The following is an 18,520-nucleotide window of genomic DNA, read 5'->3' on the forward strand; positions in this document are numbered from 1 at the left end:
TGGAAAACCATGGGATTCATAAGGCTGCCAAGGTGAAATGGGATGGGAGCAGGCTCACTGTGAGGCTGAGGCCCAGCCTCGCTCTCCATCATTTTACCATGAATTTCCTTTCACCTAAAGGTTTTCCAAACAAACACTCGCTCGCACCCCAGGGCAGCTGCCCTTGGTCTTTTGTTCTCTATAAAATGAGGCACACTGCGACCTTTCCCAAAGGGGAAAGACAATCTCAGCTTGATAAATTCCTGGGAACAATGCGCATCTCATTCCGCTTTATTACCCTTGTCAGAAGGTTACAGAAACGCTCGCTCAGATTATGGTGCTTAACCCACTGCCAGCCCCAGCCATAAATCCCAGCCTCTGCCTCTGCTGGTACCTGGGGCAGGGTTTGGGCATCAGATGGATCTTTGGAGCATTGGGAGGCCTGAGCCAGTGGGTCAGAAACCACTGCTGGCTTAACCTCACTCATCCCAATAAATCTCCTTTAGGGCATGAAGATATCAGAGCTGAATGTTTTTTTTTTTACAGGCATGGTATTTCTGCCTTCCTGAGGTACAAACCCAGCCAGGGAAACATCTCCCAGGTTGATTTGTGCCAACAGCTGAGTCATTTAACTGGTGGGATTTATACAGGCAGGGACAAATTGGACACCTGCGCTGAGAAAGCGGAGTTCAAGCCAAAATAAAAATCAGCCCCCAATTGTTCGGAGGTGGCTCCGCTATTATCCATCAAGGGCATTGTCTTCGGGGAGACAATTCCTGCTCTGAGTTCGTCCCCACATCGTCTGTCACAAATTCATGTCCATTGTTTGAGATGACGACATGTACATAATAATCCTGCGAGTTTCAGCGCGTTCCAGCTCTGCTGTTTAAGCAGCAGCAGCCGGTGAGGGATGAAGGTTTAGCGCACGGGTGTTATCTCGTGGAAAGCTCTTGCTTGCCGTGCAATCCGGAGGCAGATGGCTCCCAAGCTGCAGAGGGCTGTGCTCCTCAATGGCTCTTTTTGAGGATGGCTGCACTGGGGTGTTGGGCAGGAGATGAAAGGTGCCAATGATTGCTCAGAAAAAAATGAAATGTCAGGCAGACAGTGGTGGCCACAGGCTCTGATTTTCCCTGCACAACAGGCAGAGCAGGCTGGAGGATCCTGTGTGGGGCAGGAGGTGCTGGTGAGGGGCAAGTTGGGGTCTCTGAGGTCTTGTGCTTCCAACCCACAATGGCTCCAGCCTGTAGTCCCCAAACCAGGGCTCCTTGCTTTCCTTTTAATCAAACTTCAAACCCAGGGTAACGACTTAAACATCCGCAAAGGAAGCAGCCAAGGGAGACATAAGGGCTTGTTTGATCTTTTTCTGAAAGGAGAGTAGGAATCAATTCCTGACAGAAAATGCATAAGGACAGTGCTGGAAGGAAAAGCCAGAGCAGAGCTGGGTCCAGTCACACGGGGTGGATTTGTGCTCCCAGGACATGTTTGTCACCTCGAGGGCAGCAGCCAAGCGGGTGGCATGACCAGGATGTGGGTCCAGCACTCATTTCCCCTTGGATTGCATGTGCAGGCAGGGAAAGCTGTGAGGATGAGGCCAAGTTCCCCTATAGGGTGGGGGCCCTACCTGCTGGCAAGCATGTCCATGCCACAGCCTTCCAAAAGCTGCTTCAGCAGGAGCTGGGGCTGTGTGGAGAAGGAGGAGAAGGAACAGAGGGAGGAGGAAAAGGAGGAGGAGAAGGTGGAGGAGGGTAAAGCTCACGAAATGTTGATTCTTGCTGGCAGAGGGGCGCTGCGGGGCGGGCAGGGAAGCAGAGCCAGCTCCCCTGGCTGGCCTGAGCATATCCCCAGGGAGATCCTCACTGGCACTCCCGTCTGCACCAGCTCGAGCCTCCAGTGCTGCCTGGGGTGCTGCTTTTCAGTGCCAGGATTTAGAAGAATGAAATCTAAAAGCTGGCAAGAGACATGAAGGGAAGTGGCTGCCTCCAACAATAACGGCATATTTCAGTAGCTGAATTGAGTGTGACCCTTCCCATGCAGCAGGTCAGGAAACAAAGCAGGGGATTAATTGCTGCTGTCGATACGTATCTCAGCAGCATCCAAACATTTATAACTGTGAGTTAGTGCTGGTCACACTGCTGGAGCTGGTGTGTCCAGGCCTGGCCCTGGCAGCTTCTCCCACCGCTCTCAGGGACGTCGTCTGGGTCACTCCACTCTGCTTCCAGCCCCATGCTGCACTGTGCTCTGGTCCACTTCCAGAGCCAGACATGCTCAAATCAGGGTTTCCCCAAGCTGTTTTTGGCCTTGGATGGTCCTCCCTTCTCTCTGCACGCCCAGAGCCCACAGCACCTCGGTGGCTGTCCCCGTGTCACCCTGCTAATGAGAAGGCTTTCAGAAGGGGGTGGATAATAATCACAGCACGCCGTTTCTCACGTTCTCCTCGGCTGGCAAACTCTGCCAGCAGCCTGAGCCGCTACGTCAGAAGCAGGAAAAGAGCAGAGATGGCTCAGCTGTGTGCTCCGAGTGGAGCTGTGGGCTGGGCAACAAGGACACTCCGGAGAGCACAGAGGGGAGCCGGGGGCTGGGCTGGCAGAGCCAGGCTCTGCTCCACTGGCAACCCATCCCCATCCCTGTCACCATCACTGTGAGCTGGCCTCGGCAGGGACAGGGACAGCAGGGAGCCTCAGGATGGGTCTGCATCCTGGAGAGGGGCTGCAGGCTTCAGGAACACAGTGCTGCTCGCCTTTGTTATTTTAATTCTGCACCTTGGATTGTATCGCTAATAGAGCCAAACAGTATTGAACTGGAAATGCTGGTTAATTATTTTTTAAAAAATAGACCAGGGAAGGGCAGTAAATGGAAATACCAGTGAACACGAGCATGCTGCCAGTCTCACAGCAACAAATGGGGCCCAGCTCTCAGGGCAAGTCAGCTGTGACTCCATCGAGCCACTCGACTGCAAATTATTCCTGTCCTCTGGTGACCATCGTCAAGAAATCACAAGCCCTTCTGCTCCTGGAAGAGCTCATAGGCAGCTAGAATGACCTGTTTGTATTCATGTATTCAACATGGGGATTATTAATTAATATGCTTTATTGGTTTTGCTAAAAGCACCTGGGCTAATTTTAGGGGGGATTTCGGCAATATCGTTGCATTAAAGGCAAATAACCTGGAACTAAGGGATTGGTTTTGTGAATGTGGATATTAATGCCTCTGCTGGAGCAGTGCTGTGGTGGGGAGGGGAGGCATTAATGCTCCCATTACGCTGTGTTACACAAATGGCATGTTGCCCTCATGGAGGGGATTTAATGGCTTGGTGCAATAACAGGCTGAAAGCTGGCAAGGGTAAGATAATGGACTGTAAAAAATATATGTTTATTGACACTTTTCCTCATTGTTTGGATTTCTGCAGGGTGAATCTCCTCAGTGTGCCATGCGATGCTGAGTGGGAAGATGCTGGCACAGGATGAGACTCTCCTCCAGGGGCTGGGCCAGGTGGGAAGGGGCCTGGCATGTGGCCCCTCTGAGCTGCTTTTGCCAGGCATGATCCAGCTGAGAAGCCACGGAAAACTCCCCCATGCAGCACTGAGTGGTGCAATGAGCCCCAGGTAAGATCAGATGGATGCACTCCACAAACTGGGGGGCACAGCTCAGCCCCCCGCACCTGAACGTGAGGGATGATTGCCCATCTCCAAAGGAAGGGCAGGCCCTGATCCCATTTTCCCTTCCCCTGCACACCCAGGGAGGTGGGCAGCAGCTCCAGCACTGTTGGCAGCCAAAATCTGGCTGGCTCCTCCCTGTGAGCACGAAGTGACTCTGAGGAGAGGCAGCTTCAGAAACTTGTGCAGTGAGTGTTCCAGCACAGGCTTTAAACACCAACTTAGTGAAGAGGCTGTGACACCGCTGGCTCCAGGTCCTCAGAGGCACTTGATCATCTCCTTGCCAAAACACAGAGCCTCCCAAATCACAGCCCTGTGGGCGAGGAGATAAAATCCCCGCTAAAGACGTCACCATCTGGAGCTGTCTCATCTCTCCTGCACAATGAGATGTCACCACTTGGCCTCTGAAGCCCGAGATGCATTTTCTAGACTTATGCAGAAGGAAGTTTTGTTAAAGTCCCAGTGCCTGGGCTGCACTCCAAGGGCATATTTCCTAACCCATGGAGTCTTGCACCACTGAGGTCCAGCTGCAAATAAGGTGTGATTGTTTTCACCTTCTGAAATGGGGTTACAAGGGATAGAAATCACTTGGCTGCTTCCCCAAGCAAGAAAATGCTCCACCAGGGCTCCCCTGGTCCTGACAGCTCTGGTCCCAGGGCTAGCAGCTAGTGGTGGGCTATCAGAGCTGCCTGGAGCTGTGCAGAGTGATACAAACCAAGGGGTGGGAGATGTCTGTGGAGACCCAGACAGTCAGTGATACGGCACTTGTGATGATTGTTCTGCCTGGAATCTCATGCATGGGTAATTATTACTCTCCTAATTCCATTATTCACAGTTGTGATAGGTGGTTTCACCTCTATTTCTCTCTCTCACACAAAACCCCTTATTAGCATTCCCTGCAGTGAGAGTATTCCCCACCCTGCAGCCAAAACAAGCCAGGAGCAGGCTGGTGCACAAGATCACCGTGTCACTGTTGCCCTTCTGTGGCTCCCATCTCCCATCCCTGCTTTGGGACCAAAGTTGGTGTCACTGAGGGTGTTGCAGGGCCAAGGCACAGCTGTGGGACACGTGTCCCTTCCCACCTGTCACTGCTCCCTGCTCCACACCACACCAAGCCATTCCATTTGGAGCGTTTGATCTGCTTCCAAAAAAAATGTAAAAAAAAAGAATACTTCCACTTAGCCTTTCTTATGATCCATAAAACCCTGCTGGAGGCTGAGACAGCTGCTGATATAAAAAAGTTACATTAGGGAAGGAGAACTTAATGTGGCTGCATGGGATGCCTGGGACTGTGGATGTCTGGGAGTGTGCAAGTGCTGCTGGAATAGAACATTGCTGCTGCCAGCCCCAGATGTGCTCCCAGAATGTCATGTACCAGCAGGGCTGGGTGTCTTGGGACTGCAAAGGCACCCATGGGTTTCTGATTCCTTGTCTGGGATGTGCAGTGCTGTCAGCACAGCCAGTGCAGAATCACAGACTCACAGAATAATTTATTTTGGAAAAAGCCTCCATGATCATCGAGTCTTTGCTGGAGCTGGAAGAGAAGAGGGAAATAGTGGCTGTGTGGAGGTTGAAGGAGAATCCTGCTACCCACCTGAGTGGGCTGGAGGTGAGGCTGGGCAAGGTAGCTCAAAAAATGTTCCTGCAGCCCTCCCCATTCATACAGAGGAAGTCAGCACTCCCCAGACTCATATCCACGATCCATCACTTTGTTTTGCCTCCTGGCAACTGCAGAGGGGGAGGCATAAAGGTGGGAGGAAGGGGTGAGTGGAAGACTAATTGCAGCTACACCTGGGGACCTTGGGCACTGCAGGTATTTCAGACAGAAAAAAAAAAAAAGAAGTAATTTTCAACAGCAAATTGCTAACTGGCTCCTTAATGCCATCCTTCAGCTGCAGAAAGAACGGCGACCTGTGGTGATGCCTGAGCATGGTGGGAGCAGCACAAGAGCATGGAGCAGGGTAGGGGCAGGGGCAGGGGCAGGGGCAGGGGCAGGGGCAGGGGCAGGGGCAGGGGAAGGGGAAGGGGCAGGGGCAGGGGCAGGGGCAGGAGCAGGGGCAGGGGCAGGGGCAGGGGCAGGGGCAGGAGCAGGAGCAGGGGCAGGGGCAGGAGTAGGAGCAGGAGCAGGGGCAGGGGCGGGGCAGGGGCAGGAGCAGGGGCAGGGGCAGGGGAAGGGGCAGGGGCAGGGGCAGGGGCAGGAGCAGGGGCAGGGGCAGGGGCAGGGGCAGGGGAAGGGGCAGGGGCAGGGGCAGGGGCAGGGGCAGGGGCAGGAGCAGGGGCAGGGGCAGGGGCAGGGGAAGGGGCAGGGGCAGGAGTAGGAGCAGGGGCAGGGGCGGGGCAGGGGCAGGAGCAGGGGCAGGGGCAGGGGCAGGGGAAGGGGCAGGGGCAGGAGCAGGGGCAGGAGCAGGGGCGGGGCAGGGGCAGGAGCAGGGGCAGGGGCAGGGGAAGGGGCAGGGGCAGGAGCAGGGGCAGGGGAAGGGGCAGGGGCGGGGCAGGGGCAGGAGCAGGGGCAGGGGCAGGAGCAGGGGCAGGGGAAGGGGCAGGGGCAGGGGCAGGAGCAGGGGAAGGGGCAGGGGCGGGGCAGGGGCAGGAGCAGGGGCAGGGGCAGGGGCAGGAGCAGGGGAAGGGGCAGGAGTAGGAGCAGGGGCAGGAGCAGGGGCAGGGGAAGGGGCAGGGGCAGGGGCGGGGCAGGGGCAGGGGCGGGGCAGGGGCAGGGGCAGGGGAAGGGGCAGGAGTAGGAGCAGGGGCAGGAGCAGGGGCAGGGGAAGGGGCAGGGGCAGGGGCAGGAGCAGGGGCAGGGGCAGGAGCAGGAGCAGGAGCAGGGGCAGGGGCAGGGGCAGGAGCAGGGCAGGAGTAGGAGCAGGAGCAAGAGCAGGAGCAGGACAGGCTCCTGCCATTACTGTAGCCCGAAGTGACGAAGCTCGCAGGGATGAGGCCTCGATGCAACAGTTTAACATCAGTGTTTAAGAAGCGGAGTTACCATGGCAACCGGTACCCGGGATTTCGTGTCCTGGTACCGGAGGTGTTGGCGCTGCGTGTGCCCCACGGTCACACTGCGGTGCCCCGAGGCAGCCCGCGGTGCCCGCAGCGCTCCGCGGGCACCCCCGTGGGGCTGCCCCGGGCTCTGTGCTCCACATGCTCCCACAGCCCAGCCCGCAGCACGCCAGGCTCATGTCCGAGCCCTGCAAACACTTCCCTGCCCTCCCAGCTCTCCAGATGAGCACATCAGGATGGAGTTTACACGGTTTCCCACCCTGTGTGGGTGTGCAGTGCCCAGGTGCTGCCCTCAGCGGTGACACAAAGGACATGGGTTATTCCCCATTTGGAATTACCCCGTGAGCTGTGTTAACAGCTCAGCTGCTAACTAAGACTAGATCTCTGGTAGTAATAAAAGCAGTCCCTTGGTGGGTGGGTTTTGGCATTTCATCTCGATTCCAAAATGAATAATTTATACAAGGCTTTATTGGAGCCCAGAGTTATACAATAAATGTTCCATGCAAACACGCTCACATATTTCAATGTTAGTATCTCTCCAGTGAATTTGCCTGGCAGGCCAAGCCAGGCTGGGATTGCCACATTGCTTATTTACGTAAAATATCATAATCTCACTTTTATTTGCATTTCTGAAGTGCCATTAGGGTGATTTGGAACATATGAGCCCAGCCAGGCAATTGCAGCTGCAGCTCCTGGGCCAGGCTAGGAATGACTTTCAGGCCTCTGTGGCCAAGAGTAGGAGTGGGTTTTGGCAAGCTGGTGCTGCAGGGAGGGAGAACCCACGGGGTGAACGTCAGGGCACAGGGGATGAGAGCATTTGGGGGTTTTAGGGATGGTGTGTTTGCATGGGCTGAGCAGATGGAGATGGGAACTGTGTGTGTCACTGGGGGCTGCTGCCTGAGCCTCCTCCTGCCCTGTTTTGGGGAACAAAGCCTCAGGTTAAATCAAAGGCAGTTCTTGAAAGAGAAGGGTGGCTGCTTTCAGCAGCGATGGGCTGCAACCCACCCCTCCCCAAACCAACTCTTGAGGGATTTCTTCCTTTCTTAGTGAGGTGAAATAGAACCCAGTTCCAACGATTTCATTGCTTAAAACCCAGTTGTAACCTCCAGAGACTAATTACTTTCTCCCTGCATTTGCATCGTTTACATTCAAGTCACTTTAAGGGATGTGTCATGTTTTGGATGGAGATGAGAAACTCAGAGGCAAAAATCTTCTCAGAAGCAAAGGGCTCGGGAGGAAGATGTGGGAACAGGATTGTTGTGATTGCAGCCATCCTGTGAGTGCTTCCATCCTCCCTCCTGTCAGGACAGGGGTAGGGGAGGAGGAGGAGGGTGAGTCCAGCCCTCAGCTGTGTCAGGACAGGGGTAGGGGAGGAGGAGGAGGGTGAGTCCAGCCCTCAGCCGTGTCAGGACAGGGGTAGGGGAGGAGGAGGAGGGTGAGTCCAGCCCTCAGCTGTATCAGGACAGGGGTAGGGGAGGAGGAGGAGGGTGAGTCCATCCCTCAGCAGAGCGGTTCCAGCCGCAGAGGAGGATTCTCCAGCGGGAGCGGGGGCGTGCGGCGTGTGCTCCCCCGCATGCCTCGGCAGGAGCTGACAAGCAGCAGCCTGGCGGTGCGGTGCTGTCTGATCCCAGCTGTCTGGCTCCCGCATGGAGCTGCTCTCACAACACAGAGGCAGCTTTGAGACAGGCAGAGATGATTTCCGAGTTGCTGCTCTGTGCTCTGCTGCTCTCAGCCATGCTGGCTGCTGCCGGGGCTCTCTGACATCCCCTGTGAGCTCAGGGATGTGCAGCCACAGGATGATGGGGAGGAGAGGACGGTCTCCCCCAGCCAGGACAGCTATGGGCATGATCTCTGCTCCGTTGTGCTCCAGGTGTCTGTGCCTGCCATTTAAACCTCCAAACTTCCTCCGTTGTCATCTGTTTTTCTTCTGTCTCTGCAAATTCTACCCAGAGACAGTGATGCAGCTCAGAGCTTTCCTTGCTCGTGGAGTGAGGGCTCTGCAGAGGGAAAGTGGCAGAATTGTTTCCTGCTGTGCCCAGCTGGGTGACCAGCAGCCCCCTGGGACACTGCAGCTCTGCTCCTCCTGGCTATTGTGGCTCTGGGGAATGGGAACTTCAAATGTCATGGGTGAGCTGGATGGGAGAGATTCCAATGAAAAGCAGAAAGGGTTGTTTGAGAGAATTAATTGAATTTATTTGACAAATACTTGCAGATCCAGGGAGCAAGTGCACACATACCTGGAAGAATTGCTTCAAAGAAAGCCTATTGTGCTGCTCTCGCTTGTTCTGCTCCTTTTTCATTTTATGTTTTTTTCTCTTGGAACTGCTCTGAGCTGGAGAGCTGGTGACAGAGGAGTGCATTTCATCCACAGCCAACCCAGCAGCACATGGCCTATTCCAGAGGATCTCCACAGGCCATCATTGTCTGGCCCTGCCGCTGTCTGGGCAAATTTAGCACATAGCCAGTGGGCTGCTTTAATAGGAGTGCTGCGATTTCAGGAGAGCTGAAAATTTATATTCCCCTGTAATTGCCACAGCACACCTTAGTGCTGCTGCTGTAGCAGGAAAATGGTTCTCCCCAGTGCACTGGGGACCCGGCAGAGATGCTGGCACAAACAGGATAACGAATGCTAAGGTACCTCGTGTGTCGCACAGACTGAGCTTAAATATTGAACGAGCAGCATTCCTGAAAGAGTCACATCCCTCCTTGGAGAGGGGCAGCATGTTATCTTAAACCTAGGGAGCATTTTGCCCTCTGCACACTGGGATTTGCACTGAGACCTCACAACAGTGATAATGAGATTTGAGAGTTTGGAACACATCTTAATGCACTGTGTTCCTCATATCTCTTGTCTAAGTAAAAGGAGTTTGAATTTTTCATTTTAATTGCTGACTTGTGATCTGGAATAGACATTCTTGTACTGAAAAGCATCCGCTTTTAGATCCACTCCTCGGGGCATACAATGACACAGGCACCCCGTGTTAGGCACTGCCTGTCAGAGCTCAGCTGGATCCCCGTGGTGGGCACAGCTCTGCAGGCACTCCAGCCAGGCAGAACAGCTCAGGAAAGCCTCATGGCTCAGGAATGGCTCCCCTGCTCTGGACAGGCAGATTCAAGCAGGGTTTTTTGTGCCATGAGTGACTACTGAGCTTGAAACAGCATTCTCAGAGCCCAACTGACTCCAGTTCAGATGAATCACAGAACCCCAGGATGGTTTGGGTTGGAAGCTCATCTTGTTCCAACACCCTGATATGGGCAGGGACACTTTCCACTATCCCAGGGTGCTCCAAGCCCCATCCAACCTGGCCTTGGACACTTCCAGGGATCCAGAGGCAGCCACAGCTTCTCTGGAAGACCTGTGCCAGGGGCCTCACCACTACCACAGGGATGAATTTTTTCCAATTATCCCATCTAACTCTGCTCTCTACCAATGTTGAACCATTCCCCCCTTGTCCTGCCACTCCAGGCCCTTGTAAATAGTCTCTCTCCATCTTTCTTGTCAGCTCCCTTCAGGTACTGGAAGGCCACAATTAGGTCATCCCAAAGGCTTTTCCAGGCTGAACAATCCCAATTCTCTCAGCCTTTCCTGAGGTTCTCCATCACAGTGGGGAGAGGTAAAGCTGCTGCAGGCTGAATTGCACCAAACCTGGGGATCCCCCATCCTAGACCAGCCCCTGACTAGCTGTACAGTGTTGGTCAGTTCCTCATATCCCTTGGGATCACACTTCCCTGGCCTCCAAAGTGAGCTCAGGGGTTTGGCTGTTGCTGCTGCCCTGCGAGAGTCCTTAAAATCGCTGCTCTACTGGAATAAGAAGTTATCTCTAACCCTGTAGGGATTTGGCAAAGATGCTGGCACGAAAATAGTTTGTAATGAGCTTTAAGACATATTAATGAAGAGAAGTATAATTATTATTACCAAGTTCAATTACAGCCCTTGGATTACAAATATTCTCCCACAATCCCTCAGGAAAGCAATGCATCTTGTCTCCGCAATTAAATAAACTGAGTGTCAAGGGGAGGGAAGAGGATTAAACTACAGAAGAAAGAATTGCTTCAACTTGACTGTGGTGGCCCCTCTCCTCCTCCTTGCTTTGAGGAGAAGAATCCTCACTCAGCACAGCCCAATGGTGATAAAATATTCCTTGAGAAACTGGTGGTTGGCTTCCTTCCAAAGACTCCAGCATCTGTAATGCAGCAGTTGCCATGCTAGTGGAATCTAATAAACTCTTGTCTGCAGTACTTCTGGAAGTGCACACCTGTACAGTTCTGCTGCCCAAAGATGCAACCTAGGCACTTCTTCAGGGTTTTTTCCTTCAGGGTGGTTACTGAGTGTGGAGACAAAATGAGGGATGTGCCTGTCCCCTGTGCAGGAGAGTAACCAAAGCACTCAGCCTTGAGAACCCTGAGAACCGTGGAGCTGCAAACTCAGAGATCGCTGCGGGTCACGCAGGGAAGCTGCACATGGAGCGAGGGAAGCTCGACCTTGGCAACACAGCAGGAACGTCAGCAGTGGTGAAAATGCTAATCTCCAGGGAATAGTGAGATGCAGGGGCTGCTCCAGCCTGCTGCCTTCTTGGCCGGGGCAGTTTGTCTCTGGAGAGCTCAGAGGGGAGGAGAAGGCAGTGTTCAGCTGTGTGTGAGCAACAAGGGGCACTGCACTGCTTTCCCTTGCTGGAAGAAATCCATTACAGAGAGGATCACCCTGCCATGGATGCTGGCTGGCACAGGGCCAGGCTCACTTCCAGAGCAGCTCTGTTGGCTCTGATGCAGGTGGAGAAGAGCCTGACAGTGTCTGGAAGGTGGAATGGGCAATCTGCAGGTGCGACAGGAGGTCTGGGAGGTGGGATAGGAGGTCTGGGAGGTGGGACAGGAGGTCTGCATGTGGGACAGGAGGTCTGGGAGGTGGGACAGTGAGGTGCATAATTGACAGTGCTGCTGTCTCTGGCCCCTGGAGCAGTGCAGGATGCTCCAAGCTGGCCAGAGCAGGGGTTAGTGCTTTCTCACTCTCCCCCATGATAAAATCTATCCTGAAACACTTCTGAAGGCAAAATGCACCAAGTTAAGCACAAGAGCAGAAGTCTCTGGTGACGTGGCTGAGTTTTGGCAGGACACAGACAAACAATGACAAACATTGGCATGGAAACCGTGCCAGTAGTGCACAGGTAAGTTACCCACCAACTTCCTGGGCACTGCCTAGGAACTGATTTCCTTCTTTCCCTATTAAACAGGATAACAGAAGCACAGCCACACAGTGTAGGAGTTTCTCCTTAAACAGTGCTATTGTCTGCAGATGAAGCAGGGCCAACGCTTGTTTCAATTCCCTCAGAACCCTCTCTCTGAATGGGTTTCTTGTGCACCTGATTGTTGTTCAATCTCTTCTACCCAACCTGGTGTACACACGGTTCCAGGGCTTGCTTTTGATCACGTTGGCTGCAGGACACTTGTTCCTCCTATGAACCCTGCTCCTTTGTTCCTGTGAGTGTGCCACCCACGGGGAAACCTTTGTCCAAATAATCTCAGATTCCCTGAAGAGCGAGAGCTGCCAGCTTTGCTTTCTAGTTGAAGTGACAGCAAGGAACATACAGATTTATTCTTCTATTCACTGGTGGCTTTCTATTCGTGTGTCCTCGGATCAAATCAAAGTGTCAAAACAACATCCCTGGCACTCCAGCGGCAGCTCCTGCCCACCAGACAGACATGTGAGGAACAGGTATTTTTAGCAGAAAAGAATAACCAGTAAGGGTCATGTAGTGAAGAAAATAACCCAAGATAATGGGGAAGAAACTAAGGCACTTCTACTGGAACTTGGGAGGATTGGTATTACACCAGTCAGCCCTCTGCCCCAGGAAGAAGTTCAGAAAGGGACAGGAAGATGTGGCAGTCAAGTTTCTGCCTCTGTGACAGTGTTATTAGAACACTCCAAGCCCTAAACCCTCTTCCTGGGTGTTTTTTAATTCTGACTCTGTGTTAAGCATTAAGCACTATCAGTGCATGCAGAAAAGAGCCCTAGAAATGTGCTGCTTGAGCAGGAGTGCCCGGCTGAAGACTTTCTCTGCTTACATGATTAATCTGTCTCTGAAGAGCAGCTATTACACACTGGGACGGTGTCTGGACAGTTGTGTGACATCTTCTGTGCAGGATGCAAGCAGTGTGGATGATAAAGGCATGCAGCCAGCCCTGTGGAGAGGTGGAAGATGACTCAGAGCTGTGGCATCGTGTAATGGAGCTGATCCTGGAAAACCTGCTTCAAAAGAGTCGGGACACAGGAGATCAGCAGCGGTGCTTGATGGAGGCAGTACCTGATGTAGGAAGTACTTAAGCAGATTGTAATGAGGATGTGGGTTCATTAGCGGAGCCTCCCAGGGCTGATAAGGGAATCGCTCCTGTTGCACTGCAGTCCCCAGATGGAAGGAATGAGTAAGAGCGCGCCGCACCGGGCCACTGGAGCCGCTGTCCTAGCGTGATTCCTACCCATGGAACAATATTGCTTGCTGTTGCATGAACAGAACATGTCTCCTCTGATTGTTTTTTCCTGCTCTTTTGAAGATAGATGCTGTCTGAGGATCCCCAGTGGTAGAAGGTCCTCTCTGAGGTGCAGTTATAGCTCTTTACGTGTAACCTCTGGCACTGAGAACCAGTGGTAAAAAGAAATAAATCCAAGTGGGGATCTTTTGGCACAGTTTGCTCTGGTTCTGAAAGAAGTCGTGGGAGTGGACAAGAGACTGACCTCAATAGCGTGTTCCATGGCCCTGCTCCAGGGTGCTTCAGCTGTAATTATCATTTTTTAATTCAGGGAGCTACTGAACTGTGATGAGATTCCTGCAGTGGCTTAAACTCCCCCTCCTGTAGGATACCAGGGAAAGAGACACCTCTTCAGGAAAATGCTGACGGCTTCTTGCTCTGCTAAGAAAATGCCACCTGGCCCAGCTGCCTTTTCCACCTCAGGTGCTTACCCATGGGCATATGCCTTTGCTTGGACCAGCTCTGTCCTGGGTGATTTCCTCTGCCCAGAAATTGGCAGCTCTTATATGCCAAGAATTAAATTGTTGAGGGGTTTTAGACTTTACGTATTGAATTTTTGCAAGACAAGTGACAGAAAGTGAGCAAGAGTTAATTATGTGACAGGGAGAGAAAGTGCCACTGTGCAGCAATCCTTTCAAAGGCAAACAGAAATATTTATAGACTCAGGACTGCACAACTTGCTGTGCTCTGACTCGAGATGTGCTACTGATTCTCGGGGCAGCACTTTGGGATGGGGCTCTGGTGTGGGCCACAGCTCTGCTGAAAGGTAGGTCTCACCTCAAGCTGTGTTCAGAGGCAAGTGCTAATGAGAGAAAATCTGGTAGGATTTTGTCAAATCAGGGTTTAAAAACATCCTGGTGATGTTCTCTTTTCAGTCCCTCGGTGGATTTCCCTTTTTTCATGGCTGGCAGAGCGGCTGTGAGTGCTCGCTGAGGTGACCCCAGCCCACACCACACCACCAGCTCTGTGGGGACAGTGCCCCAGCCCCTCCAGATTTGGGGCACACACACAGCTTGTGCAGGTGCCCATTTCTCGGGTGATTTCCCACCACACCACAATACTTCTGTTCCATTCTGCCTTCCAAGCAGAGCTGCAAAGTGCAGAAGCTGGGAGAGGAGACAAACAGGATGCTGAGATCAAACTCAATCAACATCTGCAAGCAGCCATCCTGCAGTCACCCTCCTGTGGGACACTCCCTGCCCTCCTTCAGTGCTCCCAAGGGTTACCCTAGGCAGAGCCACCCTTGGTGGGCACAGTCTCAGCTCTGTGCCCTCCACAGCCCTGGCATGGCCCAGGATACTGTCGCTATTTTCAGGGACTGACTAATCCTGATGGGAGCAGGAAGAATCTGCTGTTACCTGCAGAGGACAGAGGGAAGGAGATAATTCATTCCCATCCCCAAAGCAATCCCTGCAGGCAGGTTTTGAGTCAGATTTCCAATCGTCTGCCTTTGGAGACCACCAAGCAGGCTTAAAAGTAATCTTTATATTTTTAGCAGTAACATAATGGTGGTGGAAATTTAATAAAATTCACCATCAAATATTTATCCCATTACATTGGCTTAAGTAATTTAAGATGCTGAAATCAACATGGTGGGTTTATATTTAATGAGCCTTGTGTAAAACAGCCGCTTCCATCCTTGTCAGGTGTGTAGAGAAGACACTTGCATTCACTCAAAGAATTTTTATCTCCCCAAAGATATGGTGTTAAATAATGTACAACACTCACCAAAATGTTACCTGTCACTGGTGGAAAATCAGGCTGGGGCTCAGTGAGCCTGATGTTCACTGGCATGTAGGACAGAGGAAGGGCATTTTAAAATTATTATTATTTTAAATCTAACTAAACAAATTATGCTGAGAGCAGCTTGGGCTCAACTTTTGGATGAAGTTCAGCCTTGCTGAGTGTGGTGTTCCCAGCCTGTCCCTCTGACAGCTGGGCAGGGTGGCAATGCCAGGACCAGGCTCAGCTACCTGCAGGTGGGGGAACTGGAGGAAACAGAGAGAAGCTGTTTGTTCCTGAGATACCCTGTTCCAGCTGGGAGCAGCACACTCAGAGCTGCAGAACACAACTGCTCCAGCTCCCTGGGGTGCCTAGCAAAGCAACCAGGCAGAAACTGGGCATCTCTCCCATGGAGACAGGCTGGGAGAACTGGGAGCATCCAGCCTGGAGAACAGGAGGTTCTGGGGAGACCTTAGAACCCATTGCAGTGCCTGAAGGGGCTCCAGAAGAGCTGGAGAGGACAATGGACAAGGGCATGGAGTGATGGGACAAGGGGGCATGGCTTTCAACTAAAAGAGGGGAAATATAGATTTGATTTTAGGGAGAAAATCTTCCCTGTGAAAATTCTTCCCTTACTGTGAGAGTGGTGAAGCACTGGTACAGGTTTCTGAGAGAAGCTGAGGCTGTCCCAGCCCTGGAAGCGTCCAAGGCCAGGCTGGACAGGGCTTGGAGCAACTTGGGATCATGGAGGGTGTCCCTGCCCATGGGAAGGGGTCGGAACGGAATAAGCCTTAACATCTCTCACATCCCAACTATCCTGCGTGTCCCTGATTTGGGCTCCTGGCAGGACGGCAGACAGGCTTGGTGGGGGCTGAGCCTCTCCCACGAGAACCGAGAGAACTCCTTGTTTCTCCCACATCCTTTATCTCGCCATGTCCCCCGCGTATCTCCCCGTGTCGCCCACCCTGCGTGTCCCGCCGTGTCCCCCGTGTCCCGAGCCCACGAGCGGCGCGGCCGCACCGCCGGTCTCACACTGACCCCCAGCGTCGGGCGGCGGCTGAGCCCGAGCTGCTGCCCCGGCCGGGAAGTTCGATGGGAACGGAACCCTAATTAAACCCTAATTAGAGCCTGTAGCAAAGCGACGTAAGAAAGCGGGAAGCGGAGGGGCGGGAGCGCCTGTTCCCACGGCTGCAGTTACTGCAGCAGTTAAATTGAGCCAGGAAAAGGTTTCTGTAGCTGATGCTTTTTAACAGCCAGCCCAAGTTGCCAGCAAATCATTAAAATCCTTGTAATCAGTCTCCTGGAGCAAAGGTAAGGATTTGGACCCAGTGAGACGCTTTGTGCTGGGAGAGATTTACTGGTGGTTTGTGAAGCATTTTAAAAATCAATATGCCATGAGCAAGAAGGGCTTAGGGAGAGCAGGAGACCTGGGGCAGGTGGAATTCAATGGGCAGTGTTTGGAGGCGCCTTAGGAAGGATTTGCCAGGTAAACACTAGAGATGGTTACAAAAAGTGCATCAGTAGCAGGGGGACAAGAGCATGAGGCAAGGGTTTGGGAAAGAGCCCTGGCAGGGCTCCAGCTATACCCATCACAGAAAGCCCAGTCCCATACAGCCCCTCAGACAGGTACTGCAGCCCCCCAGGCTGGGCTGGGCTCTCTGCACTCGCTGTTCTCCGATGTTCCTTATGGTTTGTCATTAACGAATGTCACAGGTTTCCTCTTTGTTGCTCTTTCTCACAAAGCCCACGTACAGCTCTGTCGTGTTAATTAATTTCTTCAGATACTGCCTTTCCATGTTTGGTCCTTGATAAAACACTTGCTAGAAATCCAAAATAAGACTCAAAGAGATTTCTCACATGGCAAGCATAAAGTTTCATTATGTACTGTAAATTGCTTGCGATTTCTGTGTCAAGGCTCACCAGCTCCTGATGTGAGCACTCCTCTGTGATGGAAATGAGGAGTTCATTCCATGTGAGTGGTGCAAAGGTCCTCAGGTCAGCAGTGCTCAGGGCAGCAGCATCGGAGGGCTGCAGATCCTTGTGAATTTTAGTTCTAGATGGGGTATCGACTCCCAGAGAATTTCCCAGGACACAGTGTCTCTGGGAGCCCAAAATGGCTGTTCATAGAATGATGATTTGGTTTAGAAGGGACCTTGAAGATCACCCAGTTCTAACTCCCTGCCATGGGCAGGGACACCTTCCTTAGACCGGGTTACTCAGAGCCCCATCCAGCCTCAGTTCTCACCAACATCACCTGAGCTGGCACGACAACACCATGTGATGGAAGGGAACAGCAGCTAAACATTTTTTCTTCAAATCTTCAACACAAGACCAACTCTTCCTGCTGAGGAGGCAGCCAGAAGGATGCAGCAGGGAGCAAGGCTCCTGATCCTGGTTACTGGGAAGTGAATCTTCCTCCTGCTTTCTTCCCAGAAGAATTCAGCCACTTGAACCCCACCCACCTTTTCCGTGGCAGGAAAAGGCCAGCCAGTGCTCCTGATGGATGGCTGTTCAGCATGACAGACCTCACATTCAACAGTTAACAGCCAGCATGTTTACAGGCAACATTTTTTTTGGCTGCTGTCCCTGGCACGTCAGTCATGTTTAGCCAAATGAACTGGGAGGATTATAACAGACAGGGACACTGGTGCAAGTGACAGGCGCAGAGACAAGTGCTGCAAGAAGCTCATTTGCACATCAAGTTTCACAGCCCGGCTCTCCCTTCCTGCTCCATAAGCTCATCAGCTGCTGCTGCAGAGCCGCCAGTTTTCACAGGAATGATGGAGCTCACGAAACCCTCTTTTCATTTTTTCTTCCCTCCCTACTTAGACAACAGATTCTAACATAACCCATTTTTTTAAATATGGAGAATAAGTCCCCTTTTATGTGGAAATGTGGGTTTAATGTAAATAGCTCGTGCTGCTCTGATTCTCTCAGAGGGCTGTGGGCTGTTGGCAGTCCCCCTGTTGCCTTTCAAGTCACTTGGGAGTCACTGCTGCTGAGATGGGGATGGATCTCACAGGGATCCACAGTCTCTCCTGGGTGCTTCCTGTGCTCTGTGACAGTTTTTATCTCAACCGTATTTCAGAATATGCAGCAACATCTGAAGCTGTGAAATTGTCACTACCTGCCCCCAAAATGACGTGGTTAAAGGAGGGAATAGGGAGAGCGTGGCATGAGAGCTCTGGACGGAGCCCTGCCATCCCAGCTCCATCTAAGCTGCTGTGTCCCTTGCACTCTGTGTCCAAGGTCACCTCACAGAGCCTCATGTGCTTGTAGTTGTACCTCACCCCACTGAAGGCCATAGCACTGCTCAGGGCTTTGCCACCCCCTTCTCAGTGCTCAGTCACATCGGCTTTCCAAAGCAGCATAAAACCCCAGAAACATACAGTGTTGTGAAACATATTTATTAGAATTAAATTTTCCTTACTATTTTCAGTTTGTTGTGGAAATTAAAACAAGAACCAGGTTTTCCAGCTGCAGAAATGCTGCTTTTCAGCCAGCTTTAGTCTGCGGCTGTTTACAAGACAGTATAAGTTTTCACTGCCTAATAAAAACAATCATCTGTATTCCATGGCTGCAAGCAACAACACTGTGAGAGAGTGGAGCAAGTCAAGGAGGTTTTGGAGAAGAATATGAATTATCTCACC

Source organism: Melozone crissalis, unplaced genomic scaffold (genome assembly GCF_028551555.1).
Source record: "Melozone crissalis strain CALT ecotype California unplaced genomic scaffold, PUWL_Pcris_2 ptg000107l_1, whole genome shotgun sequence".
Taxonomy (NCBI): Eukaryota; Metazoa; Chordata; class Aves; order Passeriformes; family Passerellidae; genus Melozone; species Melozone crissalis.